Source organism: Diceros bicornis, chromosome 34 (genome assembly GCF_020826845.1).
Source record: "Diceros bicornis minor isolate mBicDic1 chromosome 34, mDicBic1.mat.cur, whole genome shotgun sequence".
NCBI lineage: Eukaryota > Metazoa > Chordata > Mammalia > Perissodactyla > Rhinocerotidae > Diceros > Diceros bicornis.
In genome coordinates, this window is record NC_080773.1 from 26,296,201 (window position 1) to 26,316,456 (window position 20,256).

Here is a 20,256-nt window from a genome sequence, read left to right on the forward strand (position 1 = left end):
AGTAGACGACCCAGAATCCACAATCAAATCTTAATCAGTGTTCCCTGGGTATTTGCCTGTGTCCAGGCACTGCCCTAACTGGTTTGTGAGCATTCGAACAGTCAATCTGTTCCTAAGAGAAGTGACAACCCAGAGCTGCTAGCCTGGCTGTCCACATTTCCATAGATTTGAAAAAGGGTCTCTCTCTCTTCCTTCTTCCCTCCATCACTCCTTTTCTCCTTCTTTTTTTCCTTCTTTTTTTCTCTTATTTCTTCCTCCCTCCATCCCCAGCTTTGCCCTGGAGGAGGGAGAAACAGATCTCTTAGCATTGCCCTCTCTTCTTTATCTGTCTGTGCCCAACTCTGAGGTCCTGCCTGGGCAATGTTTCCTCACTGTCCTCTCCGAAGAGCTAGTCTACACCTGATCTGTGATACTGGGTGAAGATATTTTTGTCTATTTTGTTCACCAAGAACAATACTTGATACATGGTAAGCTCCCGATAAAAATTTTAGCAATGTAAAAATATGGTGTACTTGGAAAATCTCTTTCCCTAGCCCAGGTCTTTGTTCTAACCCCAGCACTTTCCTAACTGTCCTCATGTTGTCTATAAAAGCACCTCAATGCTCCACATTCCACTACATGGGAAACCCATCAGGGCAAAGATTGTGTCTGTTCTAGTTTCCACAGCAGTTCAGAAAATTTTATTCATAAGATACATCCCAGAAAAACCTGTGAGTCAGGCTGATAGTCCAAAGGAGGCAAAGACAATCAAAGCGGAGAACCTAAATAAAGCATATCCTTTCTGACACACACACAAAACAATGAGAAAGAAATATAGAAGACTAATTAATTACCCAGAAAAACAAAATGGAACGACATAAAATCTTCCCTCCAATAACATCAAAGTGAGACAGTAAACAAATGTCAAGAAAATAAGGAAGGAAGTATACAAAGATGGTCATCAAATGTAGTTGGCTCTGGGAAGCGGGACCTGGTGTTGACTACGTTATAGACTGCACTGCGGGCACAGCGAAACCTCATGTGTGGGATGGTGCTTGACAGAGTAGATGTTCAATCAACAATCAAGGATGAGTGAAAGCCACTGCTTTCTCCAAGATCTAGATCTAGATCAAGACCCGTTATAACCGTACATTAATTAAGGTCATGTGGGCCTGTTACTAGGATAGACCAATAGAACAGAATAGAATATTCAGAATCAAACCTACACATATAAAATTACTTGATTTATGACAAGAGCTATACTTAGGTGCAGTGGGGAATATATGTCCCTTTCAGAAACAGTGCTGGATCCATTGGATATGCATATGGGAAAAAATGAATGGTAACACTTACATTACACAATACATGAAAATCACGACTAACTGTTGAGATATCTAAATGTAAATAGTAAAACTTCCGGTACTTTATTAGAAAATCACCTGTGTATTCTTGAGGATATGCAAACATTACTTAAATAGGGCAAATATTTATTAATAATGAAAGAAAAGATTGATAAACTTCACTACATTAGAATTAAGAAATTCTATTTCTAAAGATGCCATGAAGAAGATATTTGCAATAAAAAATATCCAAGAAATAACTTTTATGCAGAGTATTTAAGTATCTTCCAAAAGTTGATAAGAAAAAGATCAAAAACCAAAGAGAAAAATTAGAAAACAGCTTAAACCCTTCACAGAGGAAGATGTTCAAATTCCCCATAAACATATGAGACGTTTCCCAATCTTATTAGTCCTCAATGAAATGCAAATTAAACCCACAAGGAAATTCCACTTATCTTTAACATGGTTAAAATGAAAACAAAACAAAACAAAAAAAAGAACAAGGAAATACCAAGTATAGTCTAGAATTGAAACCGCTGGAACTCTCATATGCTCACGATTGGAATGTAAATTTTATAATTGCTTTGGAAAACTGTTTGGCAGTACCTACTGAAACTGAATATGCAAGTACCCCATTACTGAGAAATGCCACTCTACACATATACCCAACCAAATTGCGTATTTATACCAAAAGACATGATGATAGCAGCACTCTTCAGAAAAGATCCAGTCTAGAAATAACCCAAACATCCATCAAAAGTAGATGGGTTATATGGAGTGTGGCATATGCACACAATGGAATTCCTTCAACAGTGAGAAAGAATTAACTGCTGGCATGTGAGTAACTCTCACAACAAAAATGTTGAGCACAGGAAGCCAGACACAAAAGAACACATAATGTAAGATCTCAATTACTGAAAAATCAAAAACAGATAAAGCTGATCCATGAAGATAGAAGTCATTACATTGGTTACTTTTTTGGGGGGATGTGGGAGGAGTAACTAGGAATGGGTTTTGGTGGGGCTTCTTGATCAAGGTGGTTGTTCCAGGAATGTCATCACCTTGAAAACTGATCAAGTGTATCTCTATAATCTGAACTGTTTTCTCTATGTATGTTTTGCTTCAATCACTTGATTTAAGAACAAAATAAGAGATACTTCAGGCAAATATATGCTAATCCATTTCAAGTTCAGATGGTATATAAAATAATAAGAAAAATATAATTTATGGAATCTGTCTCAAGAAGAAATGAAAAACGCAAATAGCCTTGGATCCATAGAGGAATTGATTCACTGGGAAACATTTTCCAGGGAAAAAATTCACTAGGAAGTTCTGAATGTGCAAAGCAGAAATAATTCCAATTTTTCGTAAACCCTTCTGAGTATGAAAGTCGCATCAGCCAGTGTGACTTTTGCTTTCTCTAGAACTATATTGAGCTCTACAGAATAGGGAAGTGGTGATGGCTGATCTCCAAGAACCTCCTCATCTCTAGCAGCTGTGGGTCTGAAGTTGCACTTATGTGCACAATTACTACCCTGTTCATGTTCACTGGCGTCCTTTTGTGGTTTACTCTTGTTTTTCCCAAACAGCTCTTCCCATAGTAAGGGACTCTGGTGACCAGACCGTCCCAGGGAAGTACCTGGCATTTATGGTTCAATAGATGCTTCTACTGCTGGTAGTGCTGCTGCAGTCCATGCTGTAGGAAGGTGAGTGGACCAGGAGGCAGAGGGGTCCAGGGTGGGGATTGAGGGTGGAGTCTGAGTCTCCTTCTCTCCAGCAGCTTTGGCTCAGGTCCAAAATATGACCTTGAGATGCAGGAGTTGGTGACAGTGCAGGAGAGATTGTGTGTCCTTGTGACCTGCACCATTTCCTACCCAAAATTCTACTGGATGGATTCTGACCCAGCTCATGGCTACTGGTGCCAAGATAGGGCCCCAGTCCTTTACAGGATGTCCCAGTGGCTACAAATGACCCCAACCAAGAAGTGCAGGAGAAGACTCAGGAATGATTCCACCTCACCTCCTTGGTGATCTTCAGACCTACAACTGCTCCGTGAGCATCAGAGATGTACATAATGGAGACAAGAGGGCATACTTCTTTCAAGGGAAGAGAGGTTATTACCTGAAATACAGTTGCAAAAAAATAAGCTGTTTCTGAATGTGACAGGCAGGGTAAGTTCCAGAAAAGAAGACTTTTCGTCTCCTCCAAGGTCATTGGAATCCTTCAAGGACCTGGGAGGCTCCAGCAGAGGGAATTCCGTCCCCAAGCCAAGGTCAGCCCTTTTATCTTCCCTAGCCTTGACCTAAATACCTGAGATCCATGTCCCAGGGATGCTGGAATCCAGTTACCCTGGAAATCTGACCGGCAGCACTTTTTGTTCTATATGGGCCTTCAATGGATTTGATGATGTCACCTCCATTGAGGAGCGCAATCTATTTACTGAGTTCACCAATTTTAATGCCAATTTTATCTGGAAGCACCGTCACAGACACACCCACAAATAACATTTAATTTGCGCATCCCATGTCCCAGTCAAGTTGACACATAAAATTGACCATCACACTGGCCTGACAGCCCAATACTCAGGATATGCACACAGGCAGACAGACAGACAGACACACACACAGCTGGGCATTAAGAACTGAGTACTGAGAAGTGCTGTTGTCTGCGCTTTGTACGGAGGAAGATGGTGCTCCTATGAATAGACAAAGGGCCCTAGTTGTCAGGTCAAAGAGACCTGGGATAATGTCTTAGAATGCTCTTGTCCTGTATTTTGCACGCCACTATAAACATCTCTCTGGGCCACCTATGTCCACCGGGATCACCAATCCTTGGGCTGAGGCTTGATGGTTCTTGTCCCATGAAGTCCAGCCAGTGGCTTCCCCCACCACCTTCCTTGCCTCCTAGCAGTTGAGCAGCTGTTGTGTCTCGCCAGCAAGATGAGCCAACAGATCAGGGATGATTTGTGACAGCTGCAAAAGCACCTGCCCCTCCACTGACCCTCAGAGCCTGGTGGCTGTGGCTTCAACTTCTCCCTTCTCTGTGGGCTAAATTTAACCTGGAAACAAATAGGGAAGAAGATTCAGGGAAATGTATTCCAGCCTGGCAAAGACTCCACAGGTATCTTCACAGAAGGCTTCAGATAACCCTCTTAAAGTCACTTTTTAAATACAGTATGAGCAAACATTTGTCAGATTTGTTTTTTCCATATTAGCTACGATTTTTGTGGTTACTGTCTCATTCATCTTTTTCTGATGATCAAACCACTCTAAATCTCAGTGGCCCAAACAATCATTTTATTCTGTTTCATAGAGCTATAAATTGGCCAGAGCCTGGCTGGGTAGATTCATTCCTAGTTTTGCTTTGGGCTCATTCAGGCAGTCCTGTTGGGATGGTGGCAGTGACTGGGACTGGACGTCTGACCCCTGAGTGTTCCTCTATGTAACCTCTCTTTCCATCAGAGTACCCTGGATTGCTTACACAGATGCCCAGAGATCCACGGGGCAGGAGTGGAAGCCGCCAGGCCTTCTTAATGTCTGAGCTGTATGACTCTAAGAACATCTTGTCATCCATATTCCATTGGTCATGCAGTCACGGATCCAATGTAGGCTCAAGAGGAGAAGATAATAATAACAAACTGCATCTTCTAAGGAGAGGAGCACTGTGTTTGTATAAAGGAGGGCGGGATTGTCTTTGGAGATTAGCTGCTATGGCTACTCACCTGGCTGAGTGTCAGCTCCCTCCTCTGTCTGATGAAGCGATTACCCCTCTCTATCAGGGATGCTGGGAAAATGAAATGGGAACAGAGATGGTAAGGGTCAGCATAGAGCCTTCACCTTCCCTGCACTGGGACCAGTGACAATAGCCTGGCATTGTTCACAGGACATTCCTGAGGGTGGACAGGGCAAGGAGGGGAAGTACAGATCTTACCTTTCCCTCAGCCCCTCCTGCCAGGTAGACCTGAGCCCTTCCAGCACATCTGATACCTTGACCCTCCTGACTCCAAACATAAGGTCCCTGTGCTATGTTATCAGGCCCCCCTACAGAGCTGCCGACATCTCCAAAGTCAGCACTTAGCTCTGATTCAGCACCACAGACAGCACCTTGGTCTTTTCCCAGGGATCCCCAGGAGCCAGGAAGTCCTCGACAGACAGAGGGGGCGCCCCCTATGGGTAGTGGCCTGACCCCTGCTGAGACAGACGTGGGGTTGATCAGAAACAGAGCACAAAAGTTGGTAGCTGGCAGAGGATCTCCAGCAGAGTTGGGGAATGAGTGGGTTTGAGAACATAATACCAAAGAGTCAAAGTATTCCCAGGGTACCAGGGTCACATGTTGAATTCACATCCCTCGTGACTGCCTGAGTGTTTTTACCATGTCTACTTGGCCCAGTCCTCCCTGAGACTCACCTTCCAGTCCAGAAGAGCAAGAGCCCCTCCCACACCAGGTGGGCTTCACTCCTCAGAGCCATCTATCCTATGGCACTGGAATTATCAGGTTACCTGTCTGTCCCAACCACTTGTTGTTCTCCTCAAAGGCAAGGGCTAGGTCTGTCATTTCACCCCTTTACTGGAAAATTGAAGGCACAGTGCACATCGTTGTTTGATGAATGAATGATTAAATGAATGAAATTTCCTCCCTCACCTCATGGGATTAGTTGACAATTCTTCCCTTTCCGATTAAGTAAGCTTCCTGTCTTCCAGCCCAATGAAACTTGGGCAGAGAAAAATTGCTGAAGTGGTTCCAGTATAATCAATGGCACATTATATATGGTAGCTGTTTGATTCAGCTGATTCATTTGCCCACTCTGGACCTCCTTGCCTTCTTCTGCAAACTGGAGAACTGGGACTAGAAGGTCCTCCAGCTCTGACGGCCTGTCGGTCATAGTTCCTCTGTTTCACACAGATTTTCTCTGGCTTCCTCATGTATCTCCTTCCCCTTCTGCTTTTCTTTGCAAATTGGGGACCATGGGAAACAGGCAGAGCATGGGCAAGCCTTTCTGATCACAGATGCTGCAACTGTCCCAGCAGGGAGAGAGTGAGTGGCCAGGACAACGGGGCCCGGTGGGGAGATGGTGCTGCAGGCTGAGATTCCAGCTGAAAATGCAGGAAATGGTGATGGTGTGGGAGTGCCTATGCAGGCTGAAATCCTGCACCTTCCTTCTCCATGATCACAGCACTGACTGTACTTTGCGTTTGGGTGATAGTTCAGGGAAGGGGATAATATGGGATGGCCAGATTCGTGAAGTTGAATAGAAGAAAACAAACTGTAATTTTTTCTATGTATTCAAAGTCTTAAGAACAGCGTGTGCAAAGCCATGGTATTAATGGCAGCATGCTTGGATGATAAAACTATAGAGAAAATCAAGGAATAAAATAGCATTACAGTGAGGCTGGGGCTCCTTGGGTGGAGTGGGGTGTTGGGATACAGAGAGGGACCAAGGCGGAGGTCCTTGGTGCTCCCAATATTATTTTCTTGAAAGGTATTTATTTTGGATGAATCACTGAGCTGTTCTTTTGGCGACACTTCTCTGTATGTCTTATGTTTTGCCCAAAAATATTTCAAGAAAATCGACATGGGTCTGAGGAGGCATCACCTCCCAGGATCCCATCACTTCCTCCCAGCCCCCACCACACAGTTAAAAATAACCTTCTGTGAACTTAGGTGCGTGTCTCTTCCCTAAGGAAATCCTCACCATCCCTGAGGGTGGACGACCCCCAGGCTAACGTTACTCACTCTGTGTCTCCTACACGTGTCTCCATGTCTTCCCATCACAGGGAGGTTGTGGTGCCAGGACAACGATTGTCTCCCCAATGGACAGTGACTCTCAGGGCAGCAGCCAGGGCTGGTGTGTGACCTCATGAGCAAGAGAAGATGCCCATCACGTGGATGCTGAGGGAGGGATGACAATTGGCTACCTTCATCTCCTTTGTCCCTGAGTTGCACACCTGACTGGATTGAACTCCAGAAATATCTATAGGCTTGAAATAGGAGATCTGATTAGAAGAGACTCATTTTTACTTTACAGAAAATGTAATACTGAGGAAAAAGACATCAAATGAAAGGCCAGAGATGAGACTCACACCCTGCATGAGGTGTGAATGTGGGTGGGGATCTCACCCTCTCTGGCCCAGGGTCCCCAGGAGTGGACTTGGAGGGGTGGTCGATGGTTGACTCCATGAGCTGTCTCAGCCCCAGCTCTGTCTGGCTGTGAATTTCCTCCTCTGAGGAGGGTCACTGTTCTGACCTCACCCTCATCTTCTTGTAAGAGCCTCCTCTAAATCTGCAACTTTTAGTTCCCGATAGAGAACGCTGAGAAACAGACTTTCCCTGGAGGAACCTGAGACTGCCAATCCCAGACATGCTGCTGCTGCTGCTTCTGGCCCTGCTCTGGTGGAGGGAGGGGGCTGAGGGCCAGAGGGAGCCCTCAAATAATTACAAGGGCTACAAGCCTCCAGTGCAAGAGTCAGTGAGGGTGCAGGAGGGTCTGTGTGTGCGGGTGCCCTGCCCTGTCGCCTACCCTCGGGATGGCTTGACTACTTCTACCCCAGCTCATGGCTACTGGTTCCGGGAAGGGGCCAACATAGACCGAGACGTTCCAGTGGCCACAAACAACCCAGATCGTAAGGCACAGGAGGAGACCCAGGGCCAATTCCACCTCCTTTGGGACTCCCGGACCTCCAACTGCTTCCTTGACATCAGAGACGCCAGGAGGAGTGACACCGGAAGATACTTTTTTTGGGTGGAGAGAGGAAGAACAAAATACAATTACAAAGACAAACATGTCTCTGTGCGTGTGATGGGCAAGGAGGGGGCTCCAGGAGAGACCACAGGGGAAGCACACAGGAGTCCCAGGACGCGACTGGGATAAGACTCTGCTCCTGGTTGGGGTTGGGGGTACAGCGGGTCAGAGTTTAGAGGCAGGAGCTAGACTGAAGACTGAGTCTTCTCTCATGGCTGCACCTCAGACCCCCCCTACTGATTCTCATGTCTCTTTGTCTCCCACCAGCCCTCACCCAGACACCTGACATCCTCATCTCGGGGACCTTGGAGTCCGGCCACCCCAGGAACCTGACCTGCTCTGTGCCGTGGGCCTGTGAGCGGGGCACACCCCCCCATCTTCTCCTGGACATCAGCTGCCCTCACCTCCCTGGGCCCCAGGACCCACCTCTCCTCGGTGCTCACCCTCACCCCACGGCCCCAGGACCATGGCAACAGCCTCACCTGTCAGGTGACCTTGCCTGGGGCAGGAGTGACCAGGACCTGTACCATCCACCTCAACGTGTCCTGTGAGTGTTGCGCCAGGATGCCCCAGTCCCTGATGGGGTCCTGAGGGCAATGGGGATGGAAATGTGATGGCCTTAGACACTGGGTGTTGGGTCCCAGAATCCAGGCTGAGAGGGGTTCTGAGGATGCCTGCCTCCACCCTTCCCCCATTTATGCAGCTCCTGGGGACAAGGGCCGATGTCCACACAGCCCTCACCACTCACGCGTGTCCACCATGTCTTTCTGTCCCAGATTCTCCACAGAACTTGACTGTAACTGTCTTCCAAGGAAACAGCACAGGTAGGAAGAAGCCCCCTTCCAGGGTCCCTGTCTCACACTTGACTTAACGTGGTCACCAGAGCACCCCTTGTGTGTGATGCCAGTGTCCCCTCACATCCTCAGCCCCCATGGCCCCCATTGACCCCTCACTCTCCTCACACTTCTCGATCTCCGACAGCTCCAGAAGGAGAACAGGGCAACACTCCTACAGCAGAGCTCGCGTCTCGAGGCCCCTTATCATTTGTCTCTTGATGACTCTCCCAGCTTTATCTTTTCATTTTCCCTTCCAGTTGCTTATTTAAGTACTTTCGAACAGGTAACATACTCACATGCTCAAAAATTCAAAATTCACAGCAGAGTCTGTCCTCAGATGCCCAGGCCGCCCCTCGGAAGTGACCAGTGTCCATAGGCTGCTCTGAGCCTTGGTTTGTTCACCTAAAGGATCTTAGGGGTCCTTTGACATCAGTAATACAGACTCTCCTCATTCCTCTCCGGGACTGTCAGTATTCCATGGGCCGGCTGGATTCTGATTTATATGCATCTTCTGTTAATGGAAAATCATGGCGTTCATTTTATTCTATTAACAGAAAAGCTGCAATGAACAATCTTGTGTCTCCTTTCACAAGTGTGTGTGCAAGTCTGTGGGAAAAGTTCCAAAAAGCAAAATATAGCTGTTTCAAATGTTCTTTCCAGTTTTGAGAGATGTGGCCAAGTTGTTCTGCAAGGAAGGTGGGCAAGTTTACAGTCCAACAAGGGAGGGGTGAAAGTGAGCATTTTCCTGCACCTCAGCTTATATCTCTGTGTCTGTCCTCATCCAGCCTCCTTCTGCATCCTTCCTCTTTGGATCACTTTTTCACTCTGACCTTCCGTCTCTTCTTCTCCAGCACCCACAATCCTGAAGAATGGCTCATCTCTTGCAGTCCTGGAGGGCCTGCCCTTGCGCCTGGTCTGTGTTGTTGACAGCAACCCCCCAGCCAGGCTGAGCTGGGCCCGTGGAAGGCAGACCCTGAGTCCCTCACAGCCCTCAAACCCTGGGGTCCTGGAGCTGCCCCACGTGAAGTCAAGTCATGAAGGCGAACTCACCTGCCAAGCTCAGCACCCTCGGGGCTCCCTGCACGTCTCCCTGAGCCTCTCTCTGCAGAGTGAGTGCACCGGTGGATGGAGGAGGGGCTGGCTGAGGAGGACAGCACCCACCCCACCCCACAGTCCACCCAGCAGCCCCCTGAGCTTCATAGGGGAGCTCAGCTCTTGTCTGTGATGGGTTGTGAGGCCTGGAAATTCCCTGGGACTCAGAGTGTCACTGTCGTCTTCCTGCCAGGCCAGGGCTGTGGGGTGGGACGAGGGCTGGAGGGGGAGCCAGGGAAGGACTTGGGTCTTGGAGGAGAGGGGCTGGAGCCTGGACAGATGTGTCTGGGGACCTAAAGTCCTTGCTTTTTGGGGCTGGGAGGAGGGTCAGTCGAGTGTAGGACTTACCATGGCCACAAAACTTAAAGATAAGCCAAAAAAATCATAGTAATCAGAAGAAATAATGCTGAAATGCAATATTTTTTAAAAAAATAAACATAAAATAAATGCCATGAAGGACAAAATATCAATATCTTAAATAAAGACAGGCTGCAACCCAGCACTTGTAAGCCTCACTCTCCTCACCCTAACCCCACCCCCCCCTCCCGTACCCCCATCTCCATGTCCCTGTTTCTGTATCTGGTGAAGTGGACTGCACACAGAAGTGTGGCGTCCTACAGGGAGTGGGAGGAGAAGAAATGGAGCTCTCGGAGGAGAACCACCAATAATCCAATCCTCTGCAGGAAAAGTGTGTCCTTTATCAGGAGTGGCGCTGGGTGCAGTCTGGGGAGCAGGTGCTAAGACTCTGCTCTTTCTGTCCTTCTGCGTCATCGTCATCATGTGAGCAGGCACCTGGGGAGGGAGGGAGAGCCCTGGGGTAGGAAGGGCAGGCAGACACGGATCCTTGAAGCCAGAGCTGTGGGACTGGGTGGGTCCAGAGCCTGAAGCAAGGGCAGGAAGGAGACCCCTGGCACCCAGGTGTGTCTGTCACAAATCCCAGGCCCCACGGTCCGAGAAGGGGGAGCCTGTTCTCAACCCTGGGGTCTCTGGGACGCGACCACCCCTCTCCCATCTCAGTCTCCCCTCCAGCCCCTTAGGAGAGAGCAGAGGAGGGGTCAGTCTGCCCACTGTATCCTGAGCTTGCCAGACTGAAACTTTCTCTGGTCTCTTCACTCAGAGTGAGGCCCCACAGGAAGAAAGCAGCATGGCCAGCGGTGGGCATGGAGGACACAAGCATGGAGGGTGCAAATGCAGTCACAAAGTAAGTCTCTCAGTGAGTGACCTGTGTATCTCGCCATCCAGCGTCTTGCCTGGACGCCTCTGCCAGGATGTGTCCCTGAATTGCTCTGCTCAGCATGGCCAAAGTTGTTCTCCTCATCTCCTCCTCCTCCCCCAGGGTCAAATCCCCATCTCACTGACAGCAGGACAGCCCCTACTCTTTCCTTCAGGCTAGGATCAGAGGAGCCACCTTCTCTCTGTCCTTCCTTTCTTCTGCTATGGCCAAAAACTCACCCCGTCTTTTCCGTGTTTCCCCTTAAGAACAGGTAGCATCAGTCTCCCTCCCTCCTTTTTGACCCCTGTCATTGCTGAGGCTTCAGGAGCTCTTTTCTGGACCCCTCATCTCCCTGTCCCTCATCTCCCTTGCTCTACACAGAGTGATCATCTAAAAATCATCATTGTCCAATTCCTCTGTATTTGAACATCTGTGTTCCCCCATCACCTAGAGCAGAGGCCAGCAGAGTTCTTCTTTCAAGGGCCAGAGAGTAAATGACTTTGGCTTTGTGGGCCATACAGTCTGTGTTGCAGACACAAAACTTTGCTCTTGCAGTGTGAAAGCAGCCTCAGACCATATGTAAATGAATGAGCGTGGCTGTGTTCCAGTAAAACTTTATTTAGAAACACAGGTATGTGGCCGGATTTGACTCATGGGCTGTAGTTTGCTGACCCCTGACAAGAGAATGAAGCTCACACTCCTCAGCCTGCAGCCCTGCATATTCTGGCCTCTCAGCAACTACCTCTCCAGAAGGGCCAGGGTTAGGGTGAGGAGGGTGACACACGCGCCCCAAGTGCAAAACTTAGAAAGGTGCCAAAAATCTCAGCAATTGAGATAATTCTTCAATGCACTGTTTATTAGAAAACAAAATTAATGAAAAAATTTCATTAGGAGCAAAATATAAAAAATCTGAACAATGGTAGGATCAGTAGACTGAAGTTAGTTAATAATAATTTAAGATCATAACTTGGTCAAGAGAAATTGTCACACATGGCAGTTTTCTCAGCTGAAAACCAGAGAGCAGAGAAGGAGATTTTGAAAATATTCTCTCTGCATTTGTTTCCTGTAAGGCCATGAAACCAAAATTATAACAAATTCTGTTTTGGGTAGCCATAAAACCTTTAAACTCAATGTTCAAATACACTGTGCCTTTCAGGTTTTCGATAATATTTCAATTATTTTAATGTTCTGGAAAAAGTTGACCACTAAAATCCTTAAAAACCTATGTAGAGAGGGACAAGTTTTTCTTCTGTCTCTGGCTCCAATAGGTTCAGAAAGGCATTCTTAGTAATCCTGGGTTATTTAAATTTTTGATTTTCCCTTCTCCATGGTGTTTTTTTGCATTTAATTGATTTAAAAAATCTGGCATGAGAACATAATTTATCTCAATTACAGAGGTTTTCAGCTCCCCTTTTAAATTTGCATTTTGGGCGAATGCCTCACTTGCCTCACTCTGATCCCAGCCCCACTGTCCAGTCCAGTTCCTCCACTCCCGCCACCGCCCACTCTGCTCCACCCCACAGGGCTGTGGGGTGGGGCGAGGGCTGGAGGGGGAGCCAGAGAAGGAGGTGGGTCTTGTAGGAGAGGGGCTGGGGCCTGGACAGGTGTGTCTGGGGACACAAGGTCCCAGCTTTGCAGGACTGGGGTGAGGGTCAGGCGAGCGAGCCACTTACCATGGGTCCAAAATTTAAAAAGAAGCCCAAAAAATCACAGCAATAAAAGCTAATATTTTGATGCAATATTTTTTATTTAAAAATGAATGCAAAATAAATGCCACCATGAACAAAATGTCAACATTTTAAATAAAGACAGGCTGCAACCCAGCACTTGTATGCCTCACTCTCCTCACCCAACCCCTGCCCCTGCCCCAACCCCTGTCCCTGTTTCTGTATCTCGCAAAGGGGCCTGAACACAGAAGTGTGGGTTCCCTACAGGAAGTGGGAGGAGACTAGACCAAGTTCTCAGAGGGGAATCACCAATAACCCAATCTATCTGCAGGAAAAACGTGGCCTTTATCAGGAGTGGTGCTGGGGGCCGTGGGGGGAGCAGGTGCTACAGGCCTGCTCTTCCTGTCCTTCTGCGTCATCGTCATCATGTGAGCAGGGACCTGGGGAGGGAGGGAGAGTCCTGGGGTGGGAAGGGAAGGCAGCCACTGATCCCTGCACCCAGAGCTGGAGGGACTGGGTGGGTCCAGAGCCTGAAACAAAGGCAGGAAGGAGGTCCCTAGCCTCCCGGGTGAGTCTGTCACAAATCCCTGGCCCCACTGTCCAGGAGGGGGGAGTGTGTGCTCTCAACCTGGGGTCTCTGGGATGGGACTACCCCTCTCACACCTCAGTCACCCCTCCAGCCCCTTAAGAGAGAACAGAGGAGGGGTCAGTCTGCCCACTGCACCCTGAGCTGGCCAGACTGAAAGGCTCTCTGGTCTCTTCACACAGAGTGAGGTCCTGCAGGAGAAAAGCAGCAAGGCCAGCAGGGAGCGTGAGGGACACGGGCGTGGAGCGTGCAGATGCTCTCATGAGCTCATTCTCCCAGGTGAGTGACCTGGACATCTCCCAATCCGGCAACCTGCCTGGACACCTCCTCTAGAATGGCCCCCTGGATTGACCCACCCAGCATGGCCGATGTTGCTCTCCTCATCTCCTCCGCCTCCTCCCCCCATGCTGGATACCTCAACTTGCTGACAGCACGACAGCCCCCACTTCTTTCCTTCAGTCCATGCACAGAGGAGTCACTTTCTCTCTATCCCTTTCTTCTGCTACAACCAAAAATTCACCACGTCATGTTCATTTTTCCAGTTAAGAACAGGTAGCATCAGTCTCCCTCTCTCCCACTTGACCCCTGTCATTGCTGAGGCTTCAAGATCTCTTTCCTGGACCCCTCATCTCTCTGCCTCTCGCCTCCCATCCCTCACACACAGCGATCATCTAAAAGCCATCATTGTCCAATTCCTCTGCTTTTGAACATCTGTTTGCGTTTCAATAAAGCTGTATTTACAAACACAGGTATGCGGCCAGATTTGACTCATGGGCTGTAGTTTGCCGCCCTCTGACCTAGAGAATGAAGCTCACACTCCTCAGCCTGCAGCCCTGCACATTCCGGTCTCTCAGCACCTACCTCTCCAGAAGGGCCAGGGTTAGGGTGAGGAGGGTGAGGCACTCGCCTCAGATGCAGATCTTAAGGGGATGCAAGAAATCTCAGTAACCGAGATAAATACTATCTTAATACACTATTTTTAAAAAACAAAATTAATGATGTGCAAAATATCAAAAATGTAAATAATGGCAGAATCAGTCGACTGAAGTTAGTTATTAATTCCCTACGATCATAACGTGATCAAGAGAAATTGTCACACGTGGCAGTATTCTCAGTTGAAAAGGAGAGAAGCAGAGAAGGAGAATTTGAAAATATTCTCTCTGCGTTTGTTTCCAGTAAAGTCAGGAAAGCAACATTATAATAAATTCTGATTTGAGTACACATGAAACCTTTAGACTTAATAACGTTTTAATACACAGCATTTTTCAAGTGTTTAATAATATTTGAATGTTATAGAAAAAATGGACGTTAAAATTACATAAAAACATATACACGGGGCACATATTTTTTCTTCTGCCTCAGACTCCAATTGGTTCTGAAGGGCACTCTTACTAATCCTGGGTTATTTACATTCTTGATTTTTATTCTCCACGGTTTTTTTTTTGTTTTTTGCGTTCTTTTTGGTTTGCAAATCTCGCATTCAAATATTTTTTATCTGAATTACTGAGGTTTTTGGCTACTCTTTTAATTTTGCATTTTGGCGAGTGCCTGGCTTGCCTCAGCCTGATCCCAGCCCCACTGTGCCGTCCACTTCCTCCACTCCCCCCACCTCCCGTTCTACTCCATCCGCCTTGGACTTTTCATCGTCATCAACCAGAACAAGGTTACTAGTGCCTCTGGGTCTGTGAATGGGCTGGTCCTCCCTCCGCTAATGCTCTTTGTTCTCCATTTGGTTGGAGAGCAGCCAGCAACGGGGCTGCCAGTGAGGTCCGTGGACCTGGGAAAGTGTGATATCTTGTAGTTAAGGAAAGAAGGGCTTTCATCTAGGCAAGCCATGCTCCTGGATGACCTGCTGCTGCAAAGTCCAGAGAGGTGAGGACTGAAATGTGACCATTTGGATTCACCAGCAGAGGTCACTGGTGTGCTTGATAACAGCAGTGTCGGGAAGTGGTTGTGTGTGTGTAAGAATCTTAATTTGAACAATCAGGAGAGAATAGGAGGAGCACAAACATTAACAATTCTGGTGAACAGTTCTGTTGCCAAGAGGAGCAGCAAAGAAGGATGCTCCTCAGGCAGCGCCTGTCACTCGCTCTATGTGAATCTGTTTTACTTTCTTGTTGCTGCTGTCATGAATCACCAGAAATTCAGTGGCTTCCAGCAACATAAATTTATTATCTTACAGTTCTGGAGGTCACAAGTCGAAAACAGGTTTCACTGGGCTAAAATGAAGGCATTGGCAGGCAGGGCTACGTTCCTTCTGGAGGCTCCAGGGGGAAATGCATTTTCTTGCCTTTTCCGGCCTCTAGAGGGCGCCTGCGTTCCTTATTTCATGGCTCCTTCCTTGGTCTTCCAGGTGAGACGCACAGAATCTTCAAATCTCTCTCTGCCTCCTTCTTTCACTTGTCAAGACCCTTGTGATTACATTGGGCCCGGCCACGTAATCCAGGAGGATCTCCCCATCTCAATACGCTTGACTTAACCCCATCTGCAAAGTCCCTTTTGCCATGTAATGTAGCGCATTCACAGGTTCCAGGGGATTAGGATGCGGACATCTTTGGGGGGCTGCTCTCTGCCTACCACAGGCACATAATTTCTTTGCCTGTCTTGGCCTCCCATGAAACTGTGACCTTCCCAAGGACGGGTGCCATGCCTGATTCAAGGACCTGTAATTCTCACTTACCTAGTTACTTTCTATCACATAATAACTTATAATTAGATATTTATTAGTTTAACTCACATGTTTTGCTGCCTCCCTCAATAAAAGAGTAAGCTGCATGAGGTCAGGGCCTGTGTCTGCCCCGTTCCTCACTGTATATCCAGCACCGATATGAGGGCCTCACACAGGGGGCCTCAAGCTTTGGGGTCAGAAAGAACAGGATGGGATCCTGGTTTCACCACGGGCTTTGAGCATGCTACGTACTTGGTTCAACCTCAATTTTCATATCTGTAAAATGGAGACAATAATAGTATGTTTCTTATGAGGCTGTTGTGAGAAGTTAATGAAATTAGTAAGAAACAAATAGGATGCTCATTAAGTATTAAATATTCAAGGAAAGCATGAGTCAAGGAGATCTCAACAAAAATGTGTGTGGGATGAATGGAAGGAGGAATTCATGGGCTTTCCTGCCTTATCCTGTCTCTGCTGTTCCACTCTCATTCTCTTCTCTCTCCCTCCACTCAGGGTCCCCTGATTGAATCCCAGGCAGACGGCCCCCGAGACCACTCTCCCCCAGATGTGTGTGCCCCCTGCTCAGGGGAGGACGAAGAGCTCCATTATGCATCCCTCAGCTTTCATGGGATGAAGCCTTAGGACCGACAGGAACAGGAGGCTACTGGTAATGAGTACACAGAGATCAAGATCCACAGGTAAGAAACCGCAGAGACTCGGCTCTGGCTTGAGGGATCACGGCCCCTGCAGGGTAAAGAAAAGTCAGGACTGATTCTTGTAGAGTTCAAAATCCCTCTAAATACTGGAAAGAACGCAGGATTTGGAACCAAAGAATTCCAAGTTCGAGTCTACACTCTGCCCCTTTCCTAAGTGACAGAACAAATGCTACCTTTCTGTGACTCAGTCTCCTGTTCTGTGAAACACAAATGAGAGACACTATCTGCAAGGTTGTGATGACAAATTCCGAGAGCAAAATCCTGTCAAAGCCTCTGGCTGAAAACTTCCTGGATCACTGTTCTTTGAACAGAAATGTCCTAGTGGAATTTTCTCCCGACTCTGGAGGGGACCAGCGTCAGACCTCTGACCTTGCACACTGAGGTACTTCCTCCTGGAATGCCCTCCCACTGGACCTTCCTCTGCCTCTGTCTTTGAAAGCAGACCTCAAGAGTGGGCTTCTGGGTTGAGAACTGGAAAGTCAAACAGCAGCTCATGGTCTCCCCTATAGAGACAATCCAAACAAATGAGGAAGGTTCCCAAATGGTCACACGACAATCTGATGAATGAACAGGATCCCCAAATTTACCTTCTGCACCCAAACGAAGACAGGAAGATATCACAGCAGTCACTTCTTAAAGTAGACTCGGTGGAAAGAAATCAAAGGTTTGAATGTGGCATTGAACCTCCTACAAATGTATTGTTTGCAAATATCTTCTCCCAATTGTTAGGTTGTCTTTTCATTTTCTTGATGGTTTCCTTTGTTGTGCAGAAGCTTTTTAGTTTGATGTAGTCCCATTTGTTTATTTTTCTATTGTTTCTCTTGCCCGGTCAGACATGGTGCTTGAAAATATGTTGCTAAGAGCGATGTGTAAGAGCGTACTGCCTATGTTTTCTTCTAGAAGTTTCATAGTTTCAGGTCTTACAACATGGATGGACGTTGAGGGTATTATGCAAAGTGAAATAAGTCAGAGGGAGAAGGTCAAGTACCATACGATTTCCTTATTAAGTAGTAGATAACAACAACAATAAACAAACACATAGAGACAGAGATTGGATTGGTGGTTACCAGAGGGGAAGGGAGGAGGGAGGAGGGTGAAAGGGATAATTTGGCACATATGTGTGGTGATGGGTTGTAATTAGTATTTGGGTGGTGAACATGATGTAATCTATGCAGAAATAGAAGTATAATGATGTACACCTGAAATTTATATAATGTTATAAACCAATGTTACTGCAATAAACAAAAAATTAAAAAAAAATAATCCTACAAATGGAATCAAGCCCATTTTAACAGCACCAAAACCCATAAAGTACCAAGGATCAATTTTTTGATTTAAACATGCAGTATTTCCACCCTGAAAAATCCAGAGTATTGCTGAGTGAAGTTAAGGAAGATCCAAATGAAAGAAGCAATACACCATGTTCTTGGATTGGAAGAGACAATATTGTTAAGATGTCAGTTTTCTTCATATTGGTTTAAAGTAATCCCAGTCAACAGACGTATATATATGAATGTATGGATGTGTAAGTATATATATGTATGTTTAACACATAATTATATATAATTATATATATATACACACACACACACATATATATATATATATATATATATATATATATATATATATATAAATTGACCAACTGATTCTAAAATTTATTTGGAAATCTAAAGGACCTAGAATAACAAAATATTCTGGAAAAAGAAGAACACCATGGCAGAAATCAGACTCTACTATAGAGTAATCACGAGAGTGTGGTGTGGACAGAACAGAGCCCATAAACAGACCCACATGTTGTACACAGCCCACTGAACAGCACTCAGTCTATTCAATTAGGAAAGGAAGGTCTTCTTGACAAATGTGGTAGAACAAGTGGATCAAGGTTGGAAAACATGAACCTCATAAATTTTATCATTAGTTTATATAATTGGAATCATGCAGTGTGTACTCTTGTGGTTTTTTCACTCAGTATTGTGTTTTTTGAGATTCATCCATGTTGTGTGAGTGTCAGTATTTTGTTCCTTTATTGCTGAGTAGGATTCCAGTGTATCACACCTTGTTTTACCCATTTTTCTGTTGATGCACATTGGGCTTCTTTCCAGTATTTAGTGCTTATGAATAAAGCTGTAGTGAACATATTTGTACAAGACTTTGTCCAGGTATGTTTTCATTTCTCTCAAGTGTTGAGGGTCATGGTCAAGATGGAAACGATGAGGTCAGAGTGAAATGTTGGGAGATGGAGGGTCTCTGGGACTCCCCATGGCGACCAGCCTCCTGTGGACAGCTAGAGAGATGGATGGTCCGGAGCTCAGGAGGAAGGTAGGGACTGGAGATGGGCAGTGGGAACATCAGGGGGTCCCATAATCCTGATAATGAATGCCTGCTGTTTTGGGTTGAATTGTGTTTCCAAAAAAGGTAGATTCAAGTTATCTATGCTGGTCCTGTGAATGTGGTTTTATTTAGAGGTAAGTCTTCAAAAACATAACTGAGTTAATGTGATGTCAGACTGCATTGGAGGTCTCTAAGTCCAATGACGGTGTCCTTATACAAAGAGGGAAATTTGGACATGACACAAGCAGGGAAGAAGGCCACGTAACAGTGGAGGCAGAGATTGGAGTTATGATGCTGGCAACCACCAGAAGGAGAATGAGGCAAGGAAGGATTCCTAGAGCCTTCTGAGGGAGCGTGACCCTGCTGAAACCTTGATTTTGCTCTTCTAGGTTCCATAACTGTGCAAGAATAAATTTCACTGTTTTAAGCCACCCACATTTTCGTAATTTGTCACAGCGGCCCTAGGGAATTGATTCATTGCTTGGAACCTACTGTGCATCAATTCCTCACCTGTCGTGTCTCATTCAATCCTGACAGTGACTGTGAGAGCGTCAGCCCTGTCCCCATGTCACAGGCGAGGCTCGGGCTCCTGCTCAATCCACATAGGCCAGCAAGTGGAGGGACCAGGTTGAATCCAGGTAGATGACCCCAGCGGCATAAGGGGGTCTAAATCAGAAGGTCCTGTGGGTTTGCGTTGTGTCCAGGCACTCTCCTGACTGCTTTGTGAACATTCAGACAGTCAAGCAGTTCCTAAGAGCAGTGATGACCAAAGCTGCTAACCTGGCCATCCATATTTTCACAGATTTGGGCGGGAAAGAGTCTCTCTTTCTCTCTCTTTCACTCTCTCACTTGTCTTTCTTCCTTCCTCCCCCATTTATTCCTTCCTTTTTCTTTTCTTTTTTTCATTTCTTCTACCTCCCTCCCTTCCCAGACATCCCTGGAAAAGAGAGAAACATAATTCTCAGCCTCATCCTCTCTTTTTCTGGAACATTTTTGGAACATTTTAAAAATTTAAACAGGCAATACCTCCATACTGAAAAGTACAGAATATTGCTGACAGAAATTAAAGAAGATGCACATGAATGA

The 20,256-nt window shown here is 46.5% G+C and overlaps 1 pseudogene; it reads left to right on the plus strand.

The window, feature by feature from the left end:
• Window positions 1–7,652: 7,652 nt before the first annotated feature.
• On the plus strand, window positions 7,653–16,858 carry LOC131397228 (sialic acid-binding Ig-like lectin 8; annotated as a pseudogene).
• The last annotated feature ends 3,398 nt before the right edge of the window (window positions 16,859–20,256 follow it).